Raw genomic sequence first — 24,418 nt, forward strand, 5'->3', positions numbered from 1 at the left:
AACAGGGGCTTTTATACCCTAAGTTACACATAGGGGATAATAGGGGATGCAAAGTCAGCAGTCTTTGATTCTTATCAAAAACCAGGGTTTCTTTCCTGCAAATTTATTGTATACAAATGGTTTAGGTGATTTACATCATCTTCTGGCCAGAAGGCCTATTAACATTTTATGACTCTTGACAAGGACTTATCAACAAAGACTTATTTTCTCTAAGAGTAATTATTTTAAGGTTTGGCGCCATCTTCCGAAGATAAAATTGCATTCCTATAGGGCAGATGTGTAATGGGTTTACAGCAAAGAAAAGAATTTATTACCTTAAGGGTCTAAAGTTACTAACACCAAGGCCACTACTTATTTTTTCTACATACCAACTATTAATACATATTCAAGGATACAATTCAGGGGATGTGAAAACTTGGCAACAAGCATTGGCTCATCAATGAAATCCTTTACTAGTTTATTCTGACAGTTTCTAACTCTCTGAGAGGCTCTAAGCTATTTGAAGATCTTAAGCTTCCCATGCCTCTCGAGGCTGGGAGACTGTAAACAATCGTATGCATAGCTGCAGGAGTCCGGGTAAACTTGTCAGGCGAGTTAGAGAGCCATCTGAGGGGTTTGGATTTAAACACTCCTAATTGCCCAGGAACTTTATTAATTGGAGCTGTAAGTTAACTCTTTGACAGAGAGAGCGAGATGGTGGTAGGGGACAGCCCCCAGTAAAGTCAGAGGTGAGAGCACAAAGCAATAAAGTAGGCAGACTCTGGTTTTTTGGGGGAAGATACTCGAGAATATCCGGGGAGACTCCTGAGGCTTGATCCCACCTTTGTGTATGCCGAGCCTCCTTCCTCATGACCTTTGTCACGAGCGGAATGTCTCTCGCCGGCTCCCGGCAGATGGAGTCAGTATTCTGAATCTTTGTGCAAGTTCCTAGTTCAGGATAAATCTTACTGTTTACTAAGTGACTGTACTAGCTGAGATAAAATAGAAAGGTGGGTGAGAGGAAGCTAACTCTTCAGGTAATTCTGCGCAGGCTATGAAATTAGAATATCAATACTTCTAATTCTGGAACAGCCGCTAAGACTAATCGAGACAAACATTTTCAGTAATTTTTCAAAAATCTATTTCTGGCTCTGTCGGGATCAGCTGTTTTCCTAAGAGCTTGCTTCAGCCCCAGTGGTGGGATTCGGTGTCTTCTGTGATGCTTGCATCAGTCAGGGTTCAGGCAGAGCAAAGCAGCAGCAGCTCATTTACCCTGGGGGGCTGGCTGGCACAGCTTGGCCACACAGCCCACGAGGTGTGACTGCACCTGCCGGGGAGCCCCAATTGTGCAGGGCAGCTGTCAGAGAAGGAGACAGAAGGCAGGTTGGAGAGGAACGAGAACACATTTGACCCTGGGACAGAGAGCTGAGCACACACGCCTGGCTGTGGAGTCAGGGCCCCGGAGGCGGAGCCAAGGAAACGTGGGCAGCCGCCCCCTCCCGGGAGAGGAGGGCACAGCATCCACAAACGTGTCTTCTCGCGGATTTTACCTGCCAGGCCTTATTGGAGTTTGATTTTCTGTGGGTATGTTTGTCTTCGCTGTTTTGAATGTGATCTTTAACCAGTTTCTACTTGGTAATTGATGACATATAGGAAAGCTGATGGTTTTTGAAAGCTGACCTCGTCTCTTAGGAGTTTTCTGAAACCTCTGATCTGCTCTAGTAATTTCTCAGCTTTTCTGTATTTTCTGGGTTGGTGATCTTGCCACCTGTAAACCATGGGGCTCTTGTTTCTTTCTTTCAACACGTGCACCTCACATTTCTTGCTTGTCTGACTGCACCGGAGAGGCTGGCAACTTTGGCTCCTGCTCCATTCATGCTATTACTCATTTAAATACTTTTTTCTTCCGTTTGTTTCTTTTCCGAAGAACAACAGTATGTATATATTAGCATTAATTTTTCTGCCTTTCATATTTTCAATGTACTACAATATATATAGCATAAAATGTCATTTTAGTAATTTTTAGTAGATTTCATTGGCATTAGGTATGTTCAAAATGTTGTCTGGTTATCACCACTACCCATCTCCACATCTTTTTCATCCCAAACAGAAACCCTGTGCCCATTAAATAACAACTTGTATTTCCCCCTCCCCCAGCCCTGGTAGCTTTTATTCTACATCCTGTCTATGAATTTTCCTATTCCAGGAACCTCTTGAAAGTATAATCCTACAAATTTTGTCCTCTTGTATCTGGGTTGTTTCACTCAGCATAATGTTCTGAAGATCCATCCATGTTGTAGCAGGTGTCAGAATTTCATTCCTTTTTATAGCTAAATAATATTCCTTTGTATGAATATAAATCCGTTTTTCTCTGATGGACACTTGTGTTATTTCAGTCACCAATGGTGAGTGATGCTGTGACGAACACAGATGTACAGGCGTTTGTTTTTTAAGTTTCTGCTTTTAATTCTTCGGGGTATAATCTAGTGGAATTGCTGAATAATGTGGTATTTCTGCATTTCAGTTTTTGAGGAACTGCCAAACTTTTCCACTGTAGCTGCACCACTTTACCTTCTTAGCAGCAGTGTGCAGGAGTTCCAGGTATCTCCGCGTCCTCACCAACACTTACTCTGAAAACATTTATCTCTGATTACAGCCACGGTGACAGGTGTGAGGTAGTATCTCATCGCGGTGTTCGTGTGCATTTCCTAAATGTCTGCTCACGCTGGGCATCTGAAGGGTCTTCTTGGAGACGAGGTTCTCACCTGTGGGGTAGGATGTTGACTCCCGTCAGCGTCAGACAGCTGCACTGAGCTGTGAATGCCCAGGTGGCTGCAGGTCCACTGGCTTCCTCCTGCTGCTCCCCTCTGCTGCCGTGACGCTTCCATTTCCGGTAGCGTGCTGTTTGGCGCCAGGCTTCCTTCTTGCTTCCTGTACTTTGTTTCTGTGTTGACATTTTCTCTCTTTGTTGAGACATCATGCCCTTTGGTCCCTTTACTTCTCTGGCCCTTGTCTGGGCACATTCGGGGATAATTTCTGTTATCTTTTCTTCCTGGTATACGGCCATACATTCTCAAGTCTTTGCATGAATAATTTTGTATTGAAAACTGGGGCATTTTGAATATTATAGTTTGCTCCTACAGTTTTTGGCTATTCTGAACATTCACGTAGAAGCTTCCGTGTGGACATGTGTGTTCGGTTCTCTGGGCCCACACCCAGGAGTGCAGTTGCTGAGTCACGTGGTAACTGTCTCACCTTGAGTGGTGGCTGCCCTGTTGAGGTTCCTCCCGCTAATGTCAGAGGGTCCAGTTTCTCCCTGTCTGCAGCAGTGCTTGTGTGTTCATTACAGCCGCCAAGCACACGCATACTCGAATCTCCTCGGGCTTTTCTTCTCCATTTGTGTAACGGTTGAAACAAGTGGAGAAGTAGACTGTACTTTGTAGAGCAGTTTGGGTTCAGGGTTTATGCTAATAAAGTGACTCTTGAGGGTAGCTACCCTAGGTAGCTTTAGGAGGGTGGGTGGTCATCAGAAAGACCACCAGAGCACCATCACCTCTGTACCTGCCCTATGCACTGCTTCCATGGAGCATATATTCCTAAGCCCTGTAAGCTGTTCCAGCCAACTGAAGGCAGGGGTCGCTGGAGGGGTGGTCACAGAAACCCCCTATTTATAGATGGTCTGTCAGGAGTATAGGTGGCCTGGACCTGCAGTGGCTTCTAAGTGGGGGCAGTCTTATGGGCCTGAGCCCTTGACCTGTGGGCCTGACACAAACCCCACATAGTGTCGGAGTCGAGTGGCTGGACGCCCCACTGGTGTGGGAAGGTCTAGAGCATCATTTGCGGTGTGTGTGAGCCCCGCACGTTTGGCGCCAGAAGAGACATGAATCCCGCTGCTCTTGTTTGAGGACAAGGTGATGCCTGCCAAGCTCCTTAAATGTCACACTAGAAACACAGAGTCTCTTACTCTTAAATTTCTTCTATTATATTCTATATTCCAACAGCACTTAAATCTTTTTCTGACAGCATGGCAATGGATTTTTAGATATGACAGCAAAAAGTGGAAGCAAGAAAAAATTAGGCTTCATCAAAATTAAAAACTTTTGTGCAAAGAGTAGACACTGTCAAGAAAGTGCATAGAAAGCTGGCAGAATTGGGAAATGGGGAGAATACTGCAAACCATACATCTGATAGGGGCCCAGTACCCAGAGGGTATGTCCCACAGCAGAAAGACAAGCCCATAGATGAATGGGCACATGTCTCCAAACCATCAGAGCCGGGCAGTAACCCTGCGAGAAGCTGAGGATGTCATTAGTGACGTGCAGTGAAACTGTAATAAAGTGGCAGTGAGATACTGCACACTGTACTGGGTGGCATAATAAAGACCACAGACGCACTGGCTAATGTCGCTGAATTATACACGTGAAGGTTACTTTCCTGTTATGTGAATTTGACCTCAGAACTTTGTCTGTCCTGCTGCGTCATAGTCTGCAGCCTGCAGGTGACGTATCGGGGTTCTCCTGCCTCTCTCCTCCGGTGGGGTGAGGGGGGCAGGTGCGTGGCCCCGGGGAGGACTGCTCTCTAGGTCAGCAGTGGGCTTCATGCTGGGGAAGTGCCAGTGTCAGTCATTTTTAGGACTTTCTGTTTGGTTGGTCAGATTCCCTATTAAAGGCTCTAAAAACCTCCAGCAGGCGCCGGGGCCATACCTGCCAGCACCTGGGAGCTCAGCAGCAGGACAGAACACAAGAGTCATCTTTTAATTAATACAAAAGTTTAACAAATTTCTTAAAAGGCAGTAAGCTACAAGTTAGCACTTAGAAATAGTCTGAGCACATATTTTAAAATGTTTATTTTATAAAAGCTTGCATGGCACTGCCCAAGACAGGACTTCATGCACACTCACACACGAGGCTGGACGCACAAGAGGGCCACAAACACACCGTGGCCAGCAGTTACTGTTGGAGGACCTGCTCTCCTGGAAGACAGAAGGTATTAAATGTAAGGTGGGATAAGGAACACAGCCAGCCAGGACACCAAATGTGCAGACTTAAAAACCACGGTAAGAGTTAACGTTTGGGAGAAAAGTGCACATAAAATTGTAACGCTTTTCTTGATGTCCAGAACGATAGTGTGAATCCTCAGAGTAAGAACATGAAGCTGGCATCCTCTCCCTGCTTGTCTGGGGCCGAAGCCACGGTCCAGGCAAAGAGCTCGCCTCCCATGCTGCACGTGTGGCATAGCGTTCTCACTGGTAGTTTGGGGCTGGGATGATTCCATTTCAGCCACGGTCGGTGAAGAGTCTTATTAAAATTCCCACTGCGAGGATAGCAACGGCCAAAACTGCAGCAGCCCTGCCCTACACAATCAGCTGGGTCCCCGTCAGGACGTCATGGCAGGGGCCGCCCTGATCAGCTGTGCAGTCTGGCTCTTGGGTCGGATGAGGTCCAGCAGGATGGCCCCAGCTGGTGCTTCTTTCTCCAGGATGGACAGATCTGTCTGTGGAGAACAGGGAGATGATATTTACTTAGGTGGGAGTCTGAGTGAAGGCGTTCCTGGGTGTGACATGAGCCCGTGTGGTGGTTGGTCACTGGCTGTTAACACATGGGCCACAGTAGCCACACCCCATCGCGGGCCTGGAGCCCATCTCCTGGTCAGAGGGCAGGACGAGCCACATGGGCAGGCAGCAGGGGCTCCTGCACCAGCGACTCTGAGCTCCAGGTAGGAAAGACAAGTGAGAATACTGGAGGACACCCCCTCACCTATGGCACTGGATATGGCCTCTGTCCCCTCACATCCTGGCTCAAACCTGTGTCAGAGGTAAACGAAATACAGCCATGCTGGCCGGTTCCGTGGTCAGACTGTGGTTATGCTTCTGCGGGAGCTACGCCAGAAGTTTCTGCTCCGAGCACAGTCTTGCTCAGTCCTGACAGTGAACACGACACTAGAGACCACTGTCATCCTCCCCAACATCAGCTCACGAAAATAACAACGCCCTCTACACTCACTGCCTCCGTGGACCACACTGAAGGGGAGGGAGCACATGGCCTGTCCCCATGAGCAGTCACGAGGGCCCTGGCGGCGGTCAGGGCGTGGACAGTGGTGGTCTGCGCCCCTCGGCTCCTCCTCATGTCCCCGTATCCGTGACATCTCTCCCCTCGGCCGACCTCCCACCATCTCACTCTGAACCTGACACAGTCGGCAGGGCTCACCCTTCAACCCAGAGACACCCCGAGTGTCAGGATCCCAGTCCTCCACCTGCAGGACAGGCTCTGCCCCCACAGACCTCCCTGACCACAGACACTTAGCATCTGCTTCTCAGGAAACCATGGACCAAAGATCCTTGAGACACTAGAACTAGACAGCAGATCAGGAAAAACAGGAGCACTACTGTTCTCCCAAGAGGACCTTACACACTAGTTTCTAAGCTAACTCTCTGGCTGTGCCTGCTTAGCAGAGGAGAAGTTAGCTCTGTATTAAGAGGACACAGGTTTCCTTTGGCCCTCACTCTCACGTCCGATGCCTCTTCACGAGTCACAGTGCGTCCTGCTGCCCATGGGCTTCTTACCATCCTCACCCTGGAAGAGTCCTCGCCTGCCCTGGAATCACAGCACGCACACACATGCACACTCCCCTCCTCCAGTGGCCCCTGCGCTGGTACCTGCGCTGCCACACGGTTCCAGTCGATGCTCCAGATGTACACCAGGTAGAGGAGGGTTTAGAAGACCATCAGCCCAGACCAGAGACCTGCGGGTGGGAATGAGCAGCGCATTTAGCTGTTCTGCACTTCTCCCTGCCACCATCGACATCCTTCTGTATCCACGATGGAAACTGCAGTTAATATAACTTCCCAAAAGTGAAAGTCACTCAGTTATGTCCAACTCTGTGACCCCGTGGACTATACAGTCCATGGAATTCTCCAGGCCAGAATACTGGAGTAGGTAGCCTATCCCTTCTCCAGCAGATCTTCCCGACCCAGGAATCAAACCGGAGTCTCTTGCATTGCTGGTGGAATTCTTTACCAACTGAGCTACCAGGGAAGCCCTTATAACGTCCCTAAAGTTTTAGATAATTACAGAACAGGATCAGACTCAGGCTTCCCACTGACCTGTCAATGGCATTCAGTCCATCAATAAACACCCCCAGAACTGTTGGCTACTTTACATGGGGATTTAACCAATATTTCCTGGCTTTGTTTGCGTCAGGTAGTGTATGAAGTGCTAGAAACAAAGAACTGAATTGACCACTGTTTGACATAAAGTGTAGCAATTTTTTTGGTCCAGCTCCTAAAACAAATAAGAGCAAAAAATAAACAAATGGGGTCTAATGAAACTTAAGAGCTTTCACACAGCCAAGGAAATTATCAACAAAATGTAAAGGAAAACCTACTGAATGGGAGACAATATTTACAAATGATGTGACTGATACAGGGTTAACATCCAACATATATAAATAGTTCATACAATTCAACATCAAAAAATGGGCAGAAATGAACAGAAATTTTTCCAGAGACGATCTGCAGATGGCCAACAGGCACAGAAAATAGGCTCAACATCTTTAACCATCAGGGAAACGCAAATCAAAACCACAATGAGATATCACCCATACCTATTAGGATGGCCATCATCAAAAAGAATTTAAGTGTTGGCGAGGATATGGAGAAAGGGAGCCCTCCTGCACTGTTGGGAATGTGAGTGAGTGCAGCTACTGTGGAAAGCAGTACAGAGGTTCCTCAGAAAAACTGAAAATAAGATTGCCCAGTGATCCTGCAATTCCACTGCTGGATATGTATTTGAACAAAACAAAAACATTAATTCAGTAGGATCCATGCACGCCAGTGTTCACAGCAGCATTATTTACAAATGCCAAGATAAGGAAGCACCTAAGTATTTATCAAAAGATGAATAAAGGTTTGTGTATATATATATAATAGAATATTCCTCAGTGATAAAAAAAATGAAGAAATTCTGCCATTTGCAGCAAAGTGGACGGACTTAGAGGGCATTACACTAAGTGAAGTAGAGCATTCAGAGAAAGACATACTATGTGATATTACTTATATGTTGAATCTAAAAAATATAGGCAGTGAATATAACAAAAAACTGGCTTACAGATAGAACAAACTAGTAGTTAACCCATGGGGAGAGAAGCGGGGGCGGGGCAAGATAGGAGTAGGGGATTAAGAGGTACAAACAATTACATATAAAATAAGCTACAAGGATATATTGTACAACACAGAGAATATAGTAAATACTTAGTGTTCCATTTATAGCTATTATAATCTTTAAAAGTTATGAACTACTATATTATACACCTGTAACACGATATTATACATCATCTACATACATTATATATCACCTAACAAGTAAAAAATTTTAAGAAATAAAAAAGGACTATTAGAGGAAAATATAGAAAAAAATGTTAAAATCCTATTGTAGACATTCTTGCCAGAGAAATGAGGCATAAAAATTAGGAAAGAGTAAAACCATTTCTATTTACATGACATGTAATACATTTGACAAAATGCTCAACCATTTTTGTTGGAAACTTTCAATAAAGCAGACTCCATGGATATTTCCTGAGCATCATTAAGAAGACATGCATACATGGATTTATTAATACGTGTTTACACTGTATGTGTGTTGTTGTTTAGTTGCTGAGTCATGTCCAACTCTTTGCAACCTATGTCCAACTCTTTGCAACTGTAGCCCGCCAGGCTCCTCTGTCCATGGGATTTCCCAGGCAAGAATACTGGAGTGGGTTGCCATTTCTCCTCCAGGGGATCTTCCCGTGTATATGTGTGTGTCAGGCCAAAATCCAGCATGCTACTTAGAACTAGGGCTTCTGATATTTCTCTACTAAAGTCCTGAACAAGACAAGCATTTCTACTAACACCACAACAATTTATTCTACTACAGGCATTAGGCAAGAAAAGAAATGCGTGGTATAACCTTTGATAAGGGGAATATAAAAGTATTATATGATTGTTTGCCTCAGTGGGGCTTCCCTGGCAGCTCAGTGGTAAGAATCCGCCTGTCAATGCAGGAGACACAGGTTCAATCCTTGGGTCTTTGATCCCTGGAAAAGGAAATGGCAACCCACTCCAGTGGGAAATCCCATGGACAGAGGAGCCTAGCCAGGCTGTAATCCATGGAGTCGCAAAGAGTCAGACAGGATTTAGCAACTAAACAACAATGCCTGTAATACCCAGGAGTCAACTGAAAACTACTTGAGTTCAGGATTTTAACAAGCTACATTCACATACAGTAGTTAACAGGCCTCATACATACAAACAACCGCCACTTAGATTATGTAATGGAAGGGAAGGCCTCCGTCTGCAATGACAACAAAAGGATTATATGTCTGGGCGTAAACAAGAAAAAGGAAGATGATGAAAAGTACACTGAGCAGAGCCTAACATTTCCATAATGCTCGCCAAATATTTTAAGAGCTGAGGTTGTCAGAGGGGCGGGCGCCCATTTTATAAGAACACAGGTGTTTTCCAGGCCAAGGATCGCCGGGCAGCTGGACTTAGAGATCTCCTGGTGCTATCCTGAGATGAAACCCAGGAGGGGAGAATTTCCCTAAGGAAGAAATGAAGTGTCTGGAAAACAGAATCTGCCTCAAGCACCTCCCCTCTGCAGTCCCCCAACAGGAAACTGGGTACCGAGCAAGACCCCCTTAATGAGTGTAATGCATAGCAGCTGAGTGGGTGCTGTGGTTACTGCAGATGACAAACGCTAAGGTAAATGCCACAGCCCTTACAAACTCCCACCTCCTTGCCTCTGAAAGTGCGATGAGATCTCACAGTCAGAGCTGGCTAAGACTTGGCAGCCTGACCTGGGCAGAGTTCTCGCCTGGGGGCCTGAACTAAGACGTCAGTGAGACCACCTGCGGACATCTGGGCAGCCAGGAGCTTAGGTACCAGTTCTCACCTGGGGGTCTGAACTAAGACACCAGTGAGACCGCCTGCGAACATCTGGGCAGCCAGGAGCTTAGGTACCAAGTCGGGTCCAGAGCTGAGAGCCCCGGGCACCAGGCTGAACCCCACACCTTCCAAGGAGGAGAGTAGGGACAGGACAACAAGAGGATCATCTCAGCCCTCAGGGAATGCCTGTACCCTAAGAGCACAAGGTGGGGAAAGTGCCAAAGAACAGAGGAGTAAACACCAAGAGCCTGGGGTGAGCTCAGAGCAGACGGGGATCCTGCCTGCTTATCTTTGTGTTCCCTGGGTTCCAGCACTGCCCAGGCCGCCATGCACAGGTGTCAGTGAGTCTGCGGGGTGAATGAGGGACTCAAACCTCGGGGAGACCACGCACACCATGGTAACTAGAGCGGCTCTAGGGGCAACTGTCTGGGCTCAAATCTTGTCTCCTCACCTGCTGTCTGTGAGAAACTGCTTCACCTGTTCAGGCGCCAGCTTTTCCAGGTGTCAGATGGCACAAATGGGAGATGGTATCTGATATCTTCATAAATTTCATAAACAACATAATGTACATAAACAGCGTATTTCTGCAAAGGCCCTTCAGGAAAAATTATCTCACATCCTGTAAATTATAGCTGTACTTTTTTTTTTTTTTTTTTTACTGCACCACATGGCATGTGGGAATCTTAGTTCCCTGACTGGGGATCAAACTGGCACCCCCTGCATTGGAAAAGCAGAGTCTTACACTGGACCACCAGGGAAGTCCTATTTTTTAATTCAAAATTAAAGTACTGCTGTGTAATGACCTATTGCAAAAAAAGAATATGTATGTGTGTAACTGATTCACTTTGCTGTACAGCAGAAGTCAACACAACATTGTAAATCAACTGCACTCCAATAAAAACTTTTTAAAAATAAGTAAATGAAACTGAAAATTAAAAATGTTAAAATCCTATTTTAGAACAATAAGGCTAGAAAAAATAAAGGGCATTGAAATTGGTAAAGAAGGAGTAAAACTATGTGTATGTGACATGACTGTATACATAGAAAATCCTGAAGAATACATACACACAAAAATACTAGGACTAATTAATGAATTCAGCAAACTTACAAGATCAACAACAAAAATCACCTGTGTTTTAATACACCAGCAAAGAACAATTTGAAAATGAAATTAAGAAAATTTTAGGAGCATCCAAAAGAATAAAATATCTAGGAATAAATTTAACCAGGGAAGTCAAAGACATATACATTGAAAACTACAAAACATTGATGTAAGAAAGGCCTAAATAAATGGAAAGACAGTCTCTGTTCATGGGTTGGAAGACTTAACATGGCAGTATTCTCTCCAAAGCAAACCAACAGATTCAATGCAATCCTAATAAAAACTTCAAAATTCTCCACAAAGCCATCTGAAGATTCAGTGCAACCCTGATAAAAATTCTAGAATTACCTGGAGGTCCAATGGGTAAGAAGGACTTGGCACTTTGACTGCTAAGGGTCCAGGTTCGATCCCTGGTTGGGGAACTAAGATCCCACAAGCTGTACGGCACAACCAAAAAAAAAAAAAAAACCTTCCAGTGGCCTTTCAGGGAAAATGGAAAAGCTGATCTCGTATGGAACTGCAAGGGGCCCTGAATGGCCACAACAAAAAACTGAGAACAGATTGGGAAGATTGGAAGACTTCACTTTCTGATTTCAAAACTTACTGCCTAGGAATCTTAAATATGACAAAAGTGAAAGTGAAGTTGCTCAGTCATGTCCGACTCTGTGACCCCATGGAATGTAGCCGATCAGGCTCCTCTGTCCATGGGATTTTCCAGGCAAGAGTACTGGCATGGGTTGCCTTTTCCTTCTCCAGGGGATCTTCCCAACCCAGGGATCGAACCCTGGTCTCCTGCACTGTAAGCAGACGCTTTACCGTCTGAGCCACCAGGGAAGCCCCATGACACAAAAGAACTTTCCTACAAAACAGGAACAGAGACATAGAGAAGAGAGTTGGGGTTCCTAGGGGTGGGGGCCTCGGGAGTTTGGGATTAGCAGATGCGAACTATCACATACAGGATGGATGAACAACAAGGACCTATTGTATAGCACAGGCGACTATATCCAATATCCTGGGATAAATCATCATGGAAAAGAAAATGAAAAAGAATGTATATGTTTGTATAACTGAGTCACTCTGCTGTAGAGCAGAAATCACAGCATTGTAAATCAACTCTACTTCAATAAAAATTTTCATAGAAGCAACTTGCACAGCTACAGTAATCCAGTGTTGTACTGGCATGAGCCAGACAGAGACAAATAGAGCACAACAGAGGCCAGAAATAAACCCTCACATCTCTGGCCCACTGATTTTTGACAAGGGTGCCAAGACCATTCAACAGAGAATCTTTTCCAACAAATGGGGCTCACCTTGTCTAGTGATTCTAGACATGTCCTAGATCTGAGCTACTGAGTCATGACTGAGGGAGTTGTTCCCAGCCAGCTCCCTCCAGCCCATCACAGGTGCTCACAGTGTTCACATCACCTAACCCAAATGGAGTAAGTGTGTGATTACTTACTAGATCCTGGTCTCGTCCTGAGGGCAGGGTCATGTTTATTTTCCTCAAGTGGACATTTCCAGTGTTTTTGTGTGCTTAATACACAAACTGTTCTTGTATACCAAATATACAAAGTGTAAATGCTATATGCAAAATATTTAGGGAGGAAATAATTTTTCCTCTTCCACACGGGTCACTTTGCAGATGACTGCTTTGTATCTCAGTTTACCTTAACGTGACAAGCAGGATCCGAGGCAAGTCACTTTGGACTCTGATGCATACCTGTCATCCCACGATTAGCAGCAGACATCAGAGATGTTCCAGGGAGAGAACCACACACATAGTAACCAGTGGCACTCAGGAAAGCACCCTGCTCCTCTCAGGACTCCACCAGAGGTGCCCCAAAGGGAAGGAAAACAGCTGATGTTGCAATCATTCATGTGTCACCAGGTCAAGTCAGAACACCACCTGGCATTTCACGCTCTGAGTACAGTCACACATCCTATCTCAAAACAGGGCCCCGCCTTAGAGACAACGGAGAACATGTGCTTCTAAAGTTACATTATCAACAACTACAGCAGCTTTCATCAGAAGTCCGCCAGATAACAGCATTTAAATCTCTATAAATATAGTTCCTAAAGGGAACTCCCTGACAGTCTAGTGGTTAGGACTCTGCACTTTCACGACCAACAGCCAAGGTTCAATTCCTGGTCAGAGAACTAAGATCCCATGAACCTCATGGTTTGGTCAAAGAATAACCTATCAATTGACCAATTTAAAAAAACATAAGAATAGTTCATAAGTGTTTAAAAAATGTAGAGGTTTCATGGATGGAACTCTCAGCAAAAACTAGTCTGATATCATAGCTGGAAAATATTAATGCAGTTGGGCTTCTAGAATGCCCACAGCCAGTGGGATGATGACTATCTCACTCTGTCACATTCTTGCCGTAGCCAGTGTCCAGTCACGGGCACCAGGTCTCCAGAGTGACTGAGACACAGCAGAAAGATGGCAAGTGGACCCAGAAATCATGTCATGAGGACCCATTGGTAAACCAGGAATAAGCTTCACAGGATGACTCTAGAGTTCAGCAGAAGGGTCTTCAAATACCCCTAAGCCTACAGAAGATCAGGCGGGAGAAGGATCTTCTCATTGTCAGGACTGACTCCAAGGTAGCACAGCCTGCCTTGGAGGTGTCACCACATGGCCAGAGTTACAGAGTGTCCAGGCCCAGACACAGTAGGGGAGGCCGGCTAGCCCGGGACTCTCCTACCCCAGATGCCACACATCACATCACCCACCTGTCCCTCCAGTGGCTCCAACCATGTGAAGCTAGAGCTCCCTCTTTTTGAAAATTAAATCATAGGCATTTAATTAAAAACCAGAAACACAAAGTGTGCTAGTGTGGCAGACAGTAAAACCACCAGTACTCAGAGCAAGTGCATCAAATAGATGAAAAGCAGCAAAGATCAGCATTACCTGGCTCACTAGGGAAATAATGTCCCTGTTGGAGGAAAAGAAAGTAGTTGTGACCGGAAACCCATGGCTCTGTGCAGTCGTGGTTACCTGGTAGAGTGGCCAGTCCACCCAGGCCAAACACTTCTTTCCTATTTGAGAAAATGAGGGCATCATAAAACCTCACTGGGCTTCCCTCCCAGTCAAGTGGTTAAGAATCCGCCTTGCGATGCAGGGGACACGGGTTCAATCCCTGGTCCAGGATGATGGTACATGCCTTGGGACAACTAAGGCCATGTGCTGCTACTGCTGAAGCCTGAGGGCCCCAGGGGCTGCTCTCCAAGACAAGCACCGCAGTGAGAAGCCGGCCCACACACCACAACTAGAGCAAGCCCCTGGCGCGCATCAACAAAGACAGCACAGCCAAAACAAACAGACACGGTAATAGTTCAGCCAAAGTCCATCAGGTAGGACGAGGCACAGTGGACACAGTCCTGCTCTAAGTGGAGCTGCGAGCACTGCCTCCAGGTCTGTATGAACTCAAGATGGTGGAGGCCCAAAATCACACAGCTTCCCCAACTCCCAGCTCCATTTCCTCAGCCCAAGCACATTCCCCATCTGCACTTTGTCCTGGAAACCGCTCCCCTGTGATAAGCCAGGCAGCCACGGGCTCCCCTCCCTGCTGCCCCTTAGATCCACGTGTGCCGCCTGTGGTCCAGAGTCTGAGAGCCATTTTTTACAAAATAGATTTTGTCTAGATTTTTAGCTGCTTAGGAGGGTAAATCTAGTTTCTGCTCCTCCAGCTGACCACCTCCTTAGTCCTGAGATTCTACGTTTTAAGCTCTGGTCTAAAATCAGTGACACGAGATGAGCACACTTTACAGCAGTAAAGCCAGATTTCTTCAAAAGCATAATCTGGGGCAACTGTGAAAATTATTGAGGTGTTTTCATCAAGATTTGGTTTATTCAGGACACTTATTAGTAACTATCTAAATAACTATGCAAACACATCATCACAGAAAATGTCGTGAAATTCAACCTAAGATTGAGTCAGTGGTCTGCGCAAACACCGCCCAGGTGATTCAGGAGGGCTTGCTGTCACAGTGTGCCCTGGACAGGAAACTGCCTGTCTGGGGGTGAGGTTTTTCCACACTCTGAGCACAAGAGAAACCCCACTTTGGTTTGATAAATGATTGATTGGAGGGATGGAGAGGGTTTCCTCAGGCTTCCTTCATTCAAACCTGTTCCAAGTTTAGCTCTGGTTCTCAGTCCTGGCTGCACTACAGATTTTCCTGTAGAGTGAAATGCCACTCACCTCTCAGAGTGAGAAAAGTACAGTGAAGAAAGCAGGCATAAAATCTACACTGTAGAAGATGTATGTACATCCAGAAGATGTACATACCTGTCCTTGTAAATGCAGAGGCAACCACATCCTTTAAAGCAGCAAGTAAGATCCCATTACAAGGGCACAGACACCTGGAAGATACTGAAGAACCAACAGGAAGTAAAAGTAATCCTAGTACTGACTTCTCACGGGACACCTCTGTCAATGACTTAAGAAATCTAAGTGTTTCTTCTGACTGTCCAGGAAAAGGCAGCTAAAGTAACCTTTAAATCACCTAAAATCACTGAAGTGATTCTAACTCCTTTTTCTCATAGAAAAGATGCTCAGTAAGATGACATCTTCTCTAATTGCTCAGACTCCAGAACATTCAGACTGCCCAGGGGTCAAAGTGCAGGGACCTGGAGGGCTGGGCACACATGCTCGTCAGAAAGGAGCCTGCACATGGTCACAACTGCCTTTGCAATGATTCCCTTTAGGGCCCAGGAGAACAGTATTTAGTTGGCACCTGATAACAGAAAATCATAATCAGGAGTTTTATTTAACTGAGTAAACTGGAGACAACATGAATAAAATTTCAGTTGAGTTTACATATGTAAGCCAATTCCTGGAGAACTCGTGATACACAAATTTAACTCAGATAAAACTCAGAAGGCAGCCTCGAGCCGCATCACACTTACCATGCACGGGAGGGTGGTGACGCAGGAGTGTCGCTCCTGCACTTTGTTTCCCACCCCCAGGGCATTGCCCACCTGGACACTGGCTGCCACACTGAGGCCAGGGGGCACCTGGGAACGAACAACCACAAGTCACGAGAAGTCAGGTCTGAAAGTCAGAATACCAGTGCACTAGGGTCCACCTGCATGGAAACCTGAGGTGGAGTCAGAGGTCTGGGATCCAGACCTGGTCCAGTGTGTCCTTGCTGTGTGATGTAAACAAGCGGTTTTTCCTCACTGGCTGTTACAGGCAGGTAACAGGCAGTGCCCAGACCACTCCCCCATCAAAGGCAGCCACGTAGGGGCTTCCTTGGTGGTCCAGTGGTGGAATCCACCTTGCAGTGCAAGGGACACTGGTTTGATCTCTGGTCCAGGAAGATCCCACCTGCTGTGGAGCAACTAAGCCCCTGCACCACAGCAATTGAGCCCCTGTGCTGCAACTACGAAGCCCGTGCACCTACAGCCTGTGCTCTGCAACAAGAGAAGCCATAGCAGTGAGAAGCCCGAGCATTCAACAAAGGGTAGCCCTTGCTCGCTGCAACTAGAGAATGCCCTCATACAGCAAGACCTACCACAGCCAAAAAATAATTAAAAAAAAAAAAAAAAAACGGGCAGCAGAATAGGAACCTCTTAAAGATGCTGGGTATGAGGGCAAAGCACCTCCCTTATTAGCTAAACACAGACTCTGAAAAGTCCATTCAACCTTGCTACATTCTACAAGATTTAGTGAACTGTAAATATAGAAATAATATGTAAAAATTAAATGAACCAGGAGTTCCCTCAAGTCCAGTGGTTAAGAATCTGCCTGCCAATGCAGGGAACACAGGTTTGATCCCTGGTCTGGCAAGATTCCACATGCTGTGGGGCAACTAAGTGCTACAGATGCTAAGCCCACACGCTGTAGAGGCTGTGCTCTGCAGGAAAAGAGCCGCTACAAGGAGAAGCCCGGGGACCACAGCTAGAGAACAGGCCCTGCTCACTGTAGGTGGAAAAAGTCTGTGTGCAGCAACAAAGACCTAGCACAGCCAAAAATAATTTTTTTAAAAAGAGGTTCAGTCCAGTCACTCAGTCATGTCTGACTCTTTGCAACCCCATGGACTGCAGCACGCCAGGCTTCCCTGTCCATCAGCAACTCCTGGAGCTTACTCAAACTCAAGTCCATCAAGTCAGTAATGCCATCCAATCATCTCATCCTTTGTTGTCCCCTTCTCCTGCCTTCAATCTTCCCCAGGATCAGGGTCTTTGCCAGTGAGTCAGTTCTTCATATCACGTGGCCACAGTATTGGAGCTTCAGAAAAAGAAGTAAAGCCTTTTAAAAAATTAAATGACCCATGTGAAACAAGCACTCAGAACAAACCTGGCACTCTAGGAACATTGCAAAAGCTGATGAAATCTGACCCCATCACACATTATGTGTCCAGCATTCCTTGTGTCTAATTACCCACTAAACTGAAGTATGGCCCTTCAGATGCCAAAATTTTTAATTGGTTATAGAAATCTGAAGCTCTAAGCTTGCCTGCTTTTTAAATAGGCCATTACTCAACCTGCAGGATTATCTCTGTTATCATTCCTGTGATATGGTTGCTGCCCTCAGGGGCTGTTAGTGAAACATGGATGGTAGAATAAACTGGCTTTAATCTCATGTCAGAGTTTTGCCAAGAGAACACACTGGTCGTAACAAACACCTTCTTCCAACAACACAAGACTCTACACATGGACGTCACCAGATGGTCAATACCAAAATCATACTCATTATATTCTTTGCAGCCAAAGATGGAGAAGCTCTATACAGTCAGCAAAAACAAGACCAGGAGCTGAATGTGGCTCAGATCATGAACTCCTTATTGTCAAATTCAGACTGAAATTGAAGAAAGTAGGGGAAACCACTGGACCATTCCGGTATGACCTAAATCAAACCCCTTATGACTATACAGTGGAAGTCACAAATATATTCAAGGGGTTAGATCTGATAGACAGAGTGCCTGAAGAACTATGGATGGAGGTTTGTGACATTGTACAGGAGGCAGTGATCAAGACATTCCCCAAGAAAAACAAATGCAAAAAGGCAAAATGGTCATCTGAGGAGGCCTTACAAACAGCTGTGAAAAGAAGAGAAGTGAAAGGCAAAAGAGAGAAGGAAAGATACACCCATTTGAATGCAGAGTTCCAAAGAATAACGAGAGAAAAGAAAGCCTTCCTCAGTGATCAATGCAAAGAAATAAGAGGAAAACAATAGAATGAGAGACTAGAGATCTCTTCAAGAAAATTAGAGATACCAAGGGAACTTTTCATGCAAAGATGGGCACGATAAAGAACAAAAATGGTATGGACCTAACAGAAGCAGAAAATATTAAGAGATGGCAAGAATACACAGAAAAACTATACAAAAAAGATCTTCACAACCCAGATAATCACGAGGATGTGATCACCTACTTAGAGCCAGACATCCTGGAATGCGAAGTCAAGTGGGCCTTAGGGAGCATCACTGCAAACAAAGCTAGTGGAGGTGATGGAATTCCAGTTGAGCCATTTCAAATCCGAAAAGATGATGCTGTGAAAGTGCTGCACTCAATATGCCAGCAAATTTGGAAAACTCAGCAGTGGCCACAGGACTGGAAAAGGTCAGTTTTCATTCCAACCCCAAAGAAAGGCAATGCCAAAGAATGTTCAAACTACCACACAACTGCACTCATCTCACATGCTAGCAAAGTAATGCTCAAAATTCTCCAGGCCAGGCTTCAACAGTATGTGAACCATGAACTTCCAGATATTCAAGCTGGATTTAGAAAAGGCAGAGGAGCCAGAGATCAAATTGCCAATATCTGTTGGATTGTTGAAAAAGCAAGAGAGTTCCAGAAAAACATCTGCTTTACTGACTATGCCAAAGCCTTTGACTGGATCACAACAAACTGGGAAATTCTTCAAGAGATGGGAATACCAGACTACTTTACCTGCCTCCTCAGAAACCTGTATGAAGGTCAAGAAGCAACAGTTAGAACTGGACATGAAACAACAGACTGGTTCCAAATTGGAAAGGAGTACATCAAGGCTGTATATTGTCACCCTGCTTATTTAACTTATATGCAGAGTACATCATGAGAAATGCTGGACTGGATGAAGCACAGGCTGGATCTAGATTGCTGGGAGAAATATCAATAACCTCAGATGTGCAGATGGCACCACCCTTATGGCAGAAAAGTGAAGAAGAACTAAAGAGCCTTTTGTTGAAAGTTAAAGAGGAGAGTGAAAAGTTGGCTTAAAACTCAACATTCAGAAAACTAAGATCATGGCATCTGGTCCCATCACTTCATGGCAAATAGATGGGGAAACAGTGGAAACAGAGACTTTATTTTCTTGGGCTCCAAAATCCCTGCAGATGGTGACTGCAGCCATGAAATTAAAAGACGCTTACTCCTTGGAAGAAAAGCTATGACCAACCTAGACAGCTTATTTAAAAGCAGAGACACTACTTTGCCATCTAGTCAAAGCTATGGTTTTTCCAGTAGCCATGTATGGATTTGAGGGTTGGAAAGAAAGCTGAGCGCCAAAGAATTGATGCTTGTGAACTGTGATGTTGGAGAAGACTTTTGAGAGTCCCTTGGACTGCAAGGAGATCCAACCAGTCCATCCTAAAGGAAATCAGTCCTGAATATTCATTGGAAGGACTGATGCTGAAGCTGAAACTCTAATACTTTGGCCATCTGATGCAAAGAACTGACTCACTGGAAAAGACCCTGATGCTGGAAAAGATTGAAGGCAGGAGGAGAAGGGGACGACAGAGGATGAGATGGTGGGATGGCATCACTGACTCAATGGACATGAGTCTGAATAAACTCCGGGAGTTGGTGATGGACAGGGAGGCCTGGCGTGCTGCAGTCCATGGGGTTGCAAAGAGTCGGACACGACTGAGTGACTGAACTGAACTGAATCTCATGTCTGCTTGTAATAATTTACATGTCAGCTTTAACTTCTTGTTCCTACTAGAAGCAGCATCCTCCAAAGAACCGTCTAATTTGTTGCTATTGGAGAGCCAACTCAAGTGAAGTTGATAAAAACATATGTATTAAAAATCGTTAAGAATCTGAGAAACAATGGACCTCATTATATAGAAATTTACAAGACTTGTGGGTCCAAAGTATATGTATTGGCTTCAGCTCATGATGAATGGCCAGCTCACATGCTTATCCCCCTTCCTTCCCAAAATGCCACAAAAATGTCAGTAAAGGTACTTAACAGAAACGAAATCCATTAACAACACTGAACATAAGTGAGCAGCCAAGCTTTAGCAAGAGGGAAGGACCACAGAAAAGAAGGCTAGGTCCCACCAGTCCTTCCCAGGGGAGCCCCAGGAGGCAGTGGTAGGTGGTGCTGGGGACTCACTTCTGGGTCACAGGCAGTTCAGCCAGACCTCACTGCTGACCACCCCTCCCTTGAGGTCACTGCACAGAGACTGGGCAAACAAAAGCAAAGTGCCAGAGCTCTCTGGTTCTGTGAGCACCTCAGAGCTAAGCCCTTCTCTTCTCGGGGGATAGGAGGTGGGGTGAGCTGGAGGGGGAGGGCAGGGCTGCTGCTCTCTGCCACCCTGCCCCCCACCTAAACCCTAAAGTAAAGATGTCATGGGACCAAGCCCACCTCTGTACTGAGCTGCCCACTGAGCCTTCCTATGTAGTGGAGAGGTCCGCTGGAGAAAAATCCACAAACAGGACAGGAAAGCCATGTCAGCCATTCAGTTTCTAAATCAACACATTTCCCTTTTCTTGCCTAATTGCACAGGTTAGAATCGCTAATACAGTGTTATTATTGCTGAATATAATATCATTACTATCACTTCAGTCTTCTGGTCTCATCAGTGCCTGAATTCTGCATCCCCACCAGTAGAGCCTCTCCCTGTGGAATTCCTAGTATATGTAAAACAGGTCTCCATCTTTCACATATTCCAGTTCTACTACTACTCATTTGTATTTATTGTGGCAAAATACATGTAATGTGAAACTCACCATGTTAGCCATTTCTCCGCTTCTTACTCCAGTCGTGACTATGTGGTGTATTGTTTTAACATCATAACCATTTTAAAGTTCACACTTCAAGACTTCCCTGGTAGCCCAGTGGCTAAGACGCCACACTCCCAATGCGGTGGGTGGGAGGTTCACAGTGTCAGGGCAAAAGCTCCGAGACACCTCTGCCTTCCAGGAAGAGAGAAAGATGAAGCATGTCAATCTCTCAGAGAGTTTTATATTGAATAAAAAGTCACACGTGAACCTTTTTTGGAAGTATTTTTATAAACCAGCTCAAATGCTTTGTGGAACAAGGTGGGTATATAGAAATGTTCTCTTAAAACCAAATACTCTTGTGAATCCTGTCATAATATATTCAGAATTTTCTCACAAGGTAAAAAAATAAAAAATGTTAACTGTGTCTGGCTTTCATAAATAGTTTTCTCAAAATGAGCCTACTCTCTCCCTAGCAATTCGCTATCTTGCCACTCATACAGAAACCCCTTATCCGAGACTGTGTCCACAGAAACGCCTGCCTTTGCAACATACCTGCTTCCCACATGCTCTTCTCAGGCCTATCTGTATAATTTTAGGTTTGTATTTATTGCATTACTGAGACGTAGTGTAGACTCTCTGGCAAGGGATGTAAGAGGACAAAGGCTAGAGAGGAGTGGACAAGAGACAAGTTTTTACAGAAAATGAGACCTGGAGACCTTTATCATAATTCAGCAGGACTAGTTAAAGGGAAGGGGCTGGAGGAGAGAGGACGGTTCTGTGCCCAGGTGGCAGGCTGATCTCAAAGAGGAGAGCGATGGTCCAGGTGGCAGTTCTTAAGGAAGAGGAAGGAGGGGTGGTCAGGCACTGACTGGCCCTGGGTTCTGGGAGGGGACCAAGCAGGGGGCTGCAGAGGAAAGAAGGGTGAAGGGATCAGGGCACAGAAGACCCCATGAGGGCAGAGGCCAGGAGACACAGGTATGAGGACTAGACAGGGCTCCAGGGATAAAAGGAGGTGAGTGGAGATGTAAAGTTCAAAGCTTCTACTGTGGGTGCAAGTGGAGGGCTGGGAATGTGCAGGGTGGGGGACCCAAACTGGATTCAGGGGTTCTGGAAGCCGGTGAAATGGAGAGAGGTGAACCAACACAGCCAAGGAGACAGGCACTCGGGTCCTGAGGGTGTCAGTGAACATAGAAGAGGCCACCCAGAGATCATCAATGAGGAAAAGTATAGGATGGTGCACTGGATGGACTGTCCAAAAATGGACACTGGGAAAGGGGAGTCCACGTGCAAAAGAATGAAACTGGACCCCTATGTCACACCACATACACAATCAACTTAAAATGGGTGAAAGAGCTGAAGCCATAAAACTGGAAGAAAACTTCGGCAGTAAGTTTTTTGGGATCTGACATCAAAATCAAAGGCACCAAGTAAAAGTAACCGAGACTCCACAAAACTAAAAGCTTCTGCACACCAAAGGAAACCATCAAAAAATGAAAAGGCAGCCCACCAAATGGGTTCACAATAACAGACGTGAAAAGAAGACGTCTGAGTCCATGTGCCAAGGTCGTCATGATTTAGGGCTGTACATCCATCTAGGTGGGGACAGAAGGGACATTTTCTGAGACTGGGAAAGACCACCTGACATCACCAGCAGGAGTTTCTCACCTTTGAAGGCCTTGATGAAATGCAGGAGACAGGCAGCTGTCCACGACTTCACCAATAAAAAAGCAGGGATGTCATGGTGGTTTCTTGGTTTTGGCCATGCCACTTAGCTTGTGAGATTTTAGTTCCCCAACCAGGGATTGAACCCATGCTTCTGTAGTGAAAGGGCAGAGTCCTAATCACTGGACCATTAGGGAACTCTCCAAAATGCAGGTCTTCAAAGAAGGTATAATTTCAATCCATGGTGGATGGGAGACACTTTACTATGAGGCTGAAATAGGGACAACAGAGGATGAGATGGTTGGATGGCTTCACCCACTCAATGCACATGAGTTTGGGTAAACTCTGGGAGTTGGTGATGGACAGGGAGGCCTGGCATGCTGTGGTTCATGGGGTCTCAAAGAGTCCCACACGACTGAGTGACTGAACTGAGTAAACTAATTCTAACTAATGGCAGCCAGTCTAGATGTAGATAAGTTACCTAGTTTAACTTCATAATAAAGGGGGAAATGCAGTTCTTCATGTTCTACCTGCAGAGTTGTCTCATGGCTACAAATTTCTTGCGTAATTAGAGGTGGGGCCTCTTGGCAACCCACTCCAGGACTCTTGCCTGGAAAATTCCATGGACTGAGGAGCCTGGTGGGCTACAGTCCCTGGGGTCACAAAGAGTGGGACACAACTGAGTGACTTCACTTTCACCTTCCCCTGGGGCTGGTTTGAGAGTAAGGAAAACACCTTTCCTATGTAGGTAGGAACCCTATAAGGATAAGGGAACCCTTGGGGCAAGCTCTGACCCCATAAAGGTGCAAGTGCCAGACAAGACCATTTAAATTCCAGGTTTTTCCTTCTTCTCAGTCCTAATGAATGTAAAAACCTACCGAGACAGCTCGACCTTGCCCAGGTATCCGCAGAACACTGCACTCGCTGTGCGGCTCGGGGAACTGGTGGGCGAGGGCGGAGGCAGCGCGTTACACCGACCCCCGGGCCCAGACGGAGCCGGACACTGTCCACGGGCCGGACAACGGGGGCGGGAGGACATGGGGGTGCCGCGGGGGACAAGGGGTGTCCGCGGGGAGGGGCCATGGGATGAAGGACCACGTGTGACCGCGGAATAAGGGACAGCGGGGGACACAGGGTGAGCGCGAAGAGGGGAACCGCGGGGGTGGGGGCGGGCTGCACACTCACCACCGGCCCGGAGCGCCGCCAGCCCCGCCGTCTGGACCCCAAGTCGGGCGGCAGAGGTCCTTGCAGAGCCTGTAGGTGTTCGCGCCAGCGGGGGGCCGCAGGGGTCTGGGTGGCAGAGGGGGCAGGGGTGACCATGCTGGCGCCAGAGGAGCCTGAGCTCAGGCGCCTTCGTTAGCCCAGGGAGCACGTGGGAGGCGGGGCGGGGCAGGGGGTCGGGTGAGGAGGGGGCTCCACTTCCCGCCGCCCCCCCCCCCGCCCCGCCGCTGCCGACTGGGGCGGGGGGACCCCTCGCAGTTCCGTGACTCCCTGGGCTTGGTGGAGGGGTGGCCTTCGTGGGGGCGCGTGGGAAAAGTACTGGAAGAGGGGGCCTGGAGTCAGCATCCCCCGCCCCGCACCGAGTCAAAGCATTTTCTCCTGGGCTTGCCCTCCCCAGGTGCCAGCAGTTTGCAGATCGTTGGACTTGGCGCCCGTGAGAAACCTCGGTGGCTAGGGTGCGGGGTGGGGAGGGCACGACAAACCGGGACGGGGACATCGCTGGGGCCCCATCGCGAGGGCCCCCTTGGGTGCAGCCTTCGTCTGGAAGATGGCCTTCCACTTACTGACCCAAGAGGAATGAGGGCCTTAAT

The 24,418-nt window shown here is 46.6% G+C and overlaps 2 long non-coding RNA genes across 3 annotated transcripts in view; one reads left to right on the forward strand and one right to left on the reverse strand.

The window, feature by feature from the left end:
- The window catches only part of LOC138992097 (uncharacterized), a 49,146-nt gene that overhangs the window by 22,423 nt on the left and 2,305 nt on the right, over positions 1-24,418 (forward strand). The window lies entirely within an intron of this gene.
- On the reverse strand, positions 5,053-23,932 carry LOC138992098 (uncharacterized). Of its 2 annotated transcripts, none has more exons than XR_011467965.1 (3): positions 23,793-23,932; positions 6,635-6,720; positions 5,053-5,472 (listed from the first exon to the last, which is right to left on the reverse strand). It is a non-coding gene; the product is annotated as an uncharacterized lncRNA (long non-coding RNA). The 2 variants fall into 2 exon arrangements; XR_011467966.1 differs by lacking the exon at positions 23,793-23,932 and adding an exon at positions 22,611-22,748.

Source organism: Bos mutus, chromosome 19, assembly GCF_027580195.1.
Source record: "Bos mutus isolate GX-2022 chromosome 19, NWIPB_WYAK_1.1, whole genome shotgun sequence".
NCBI classification, from domain to species: domain Eukaryota; kingdom Metazoa; phylum Chordata; class Mammalia; order Artiodactyla; family Bovidae; genus Bos; species Bos mutus.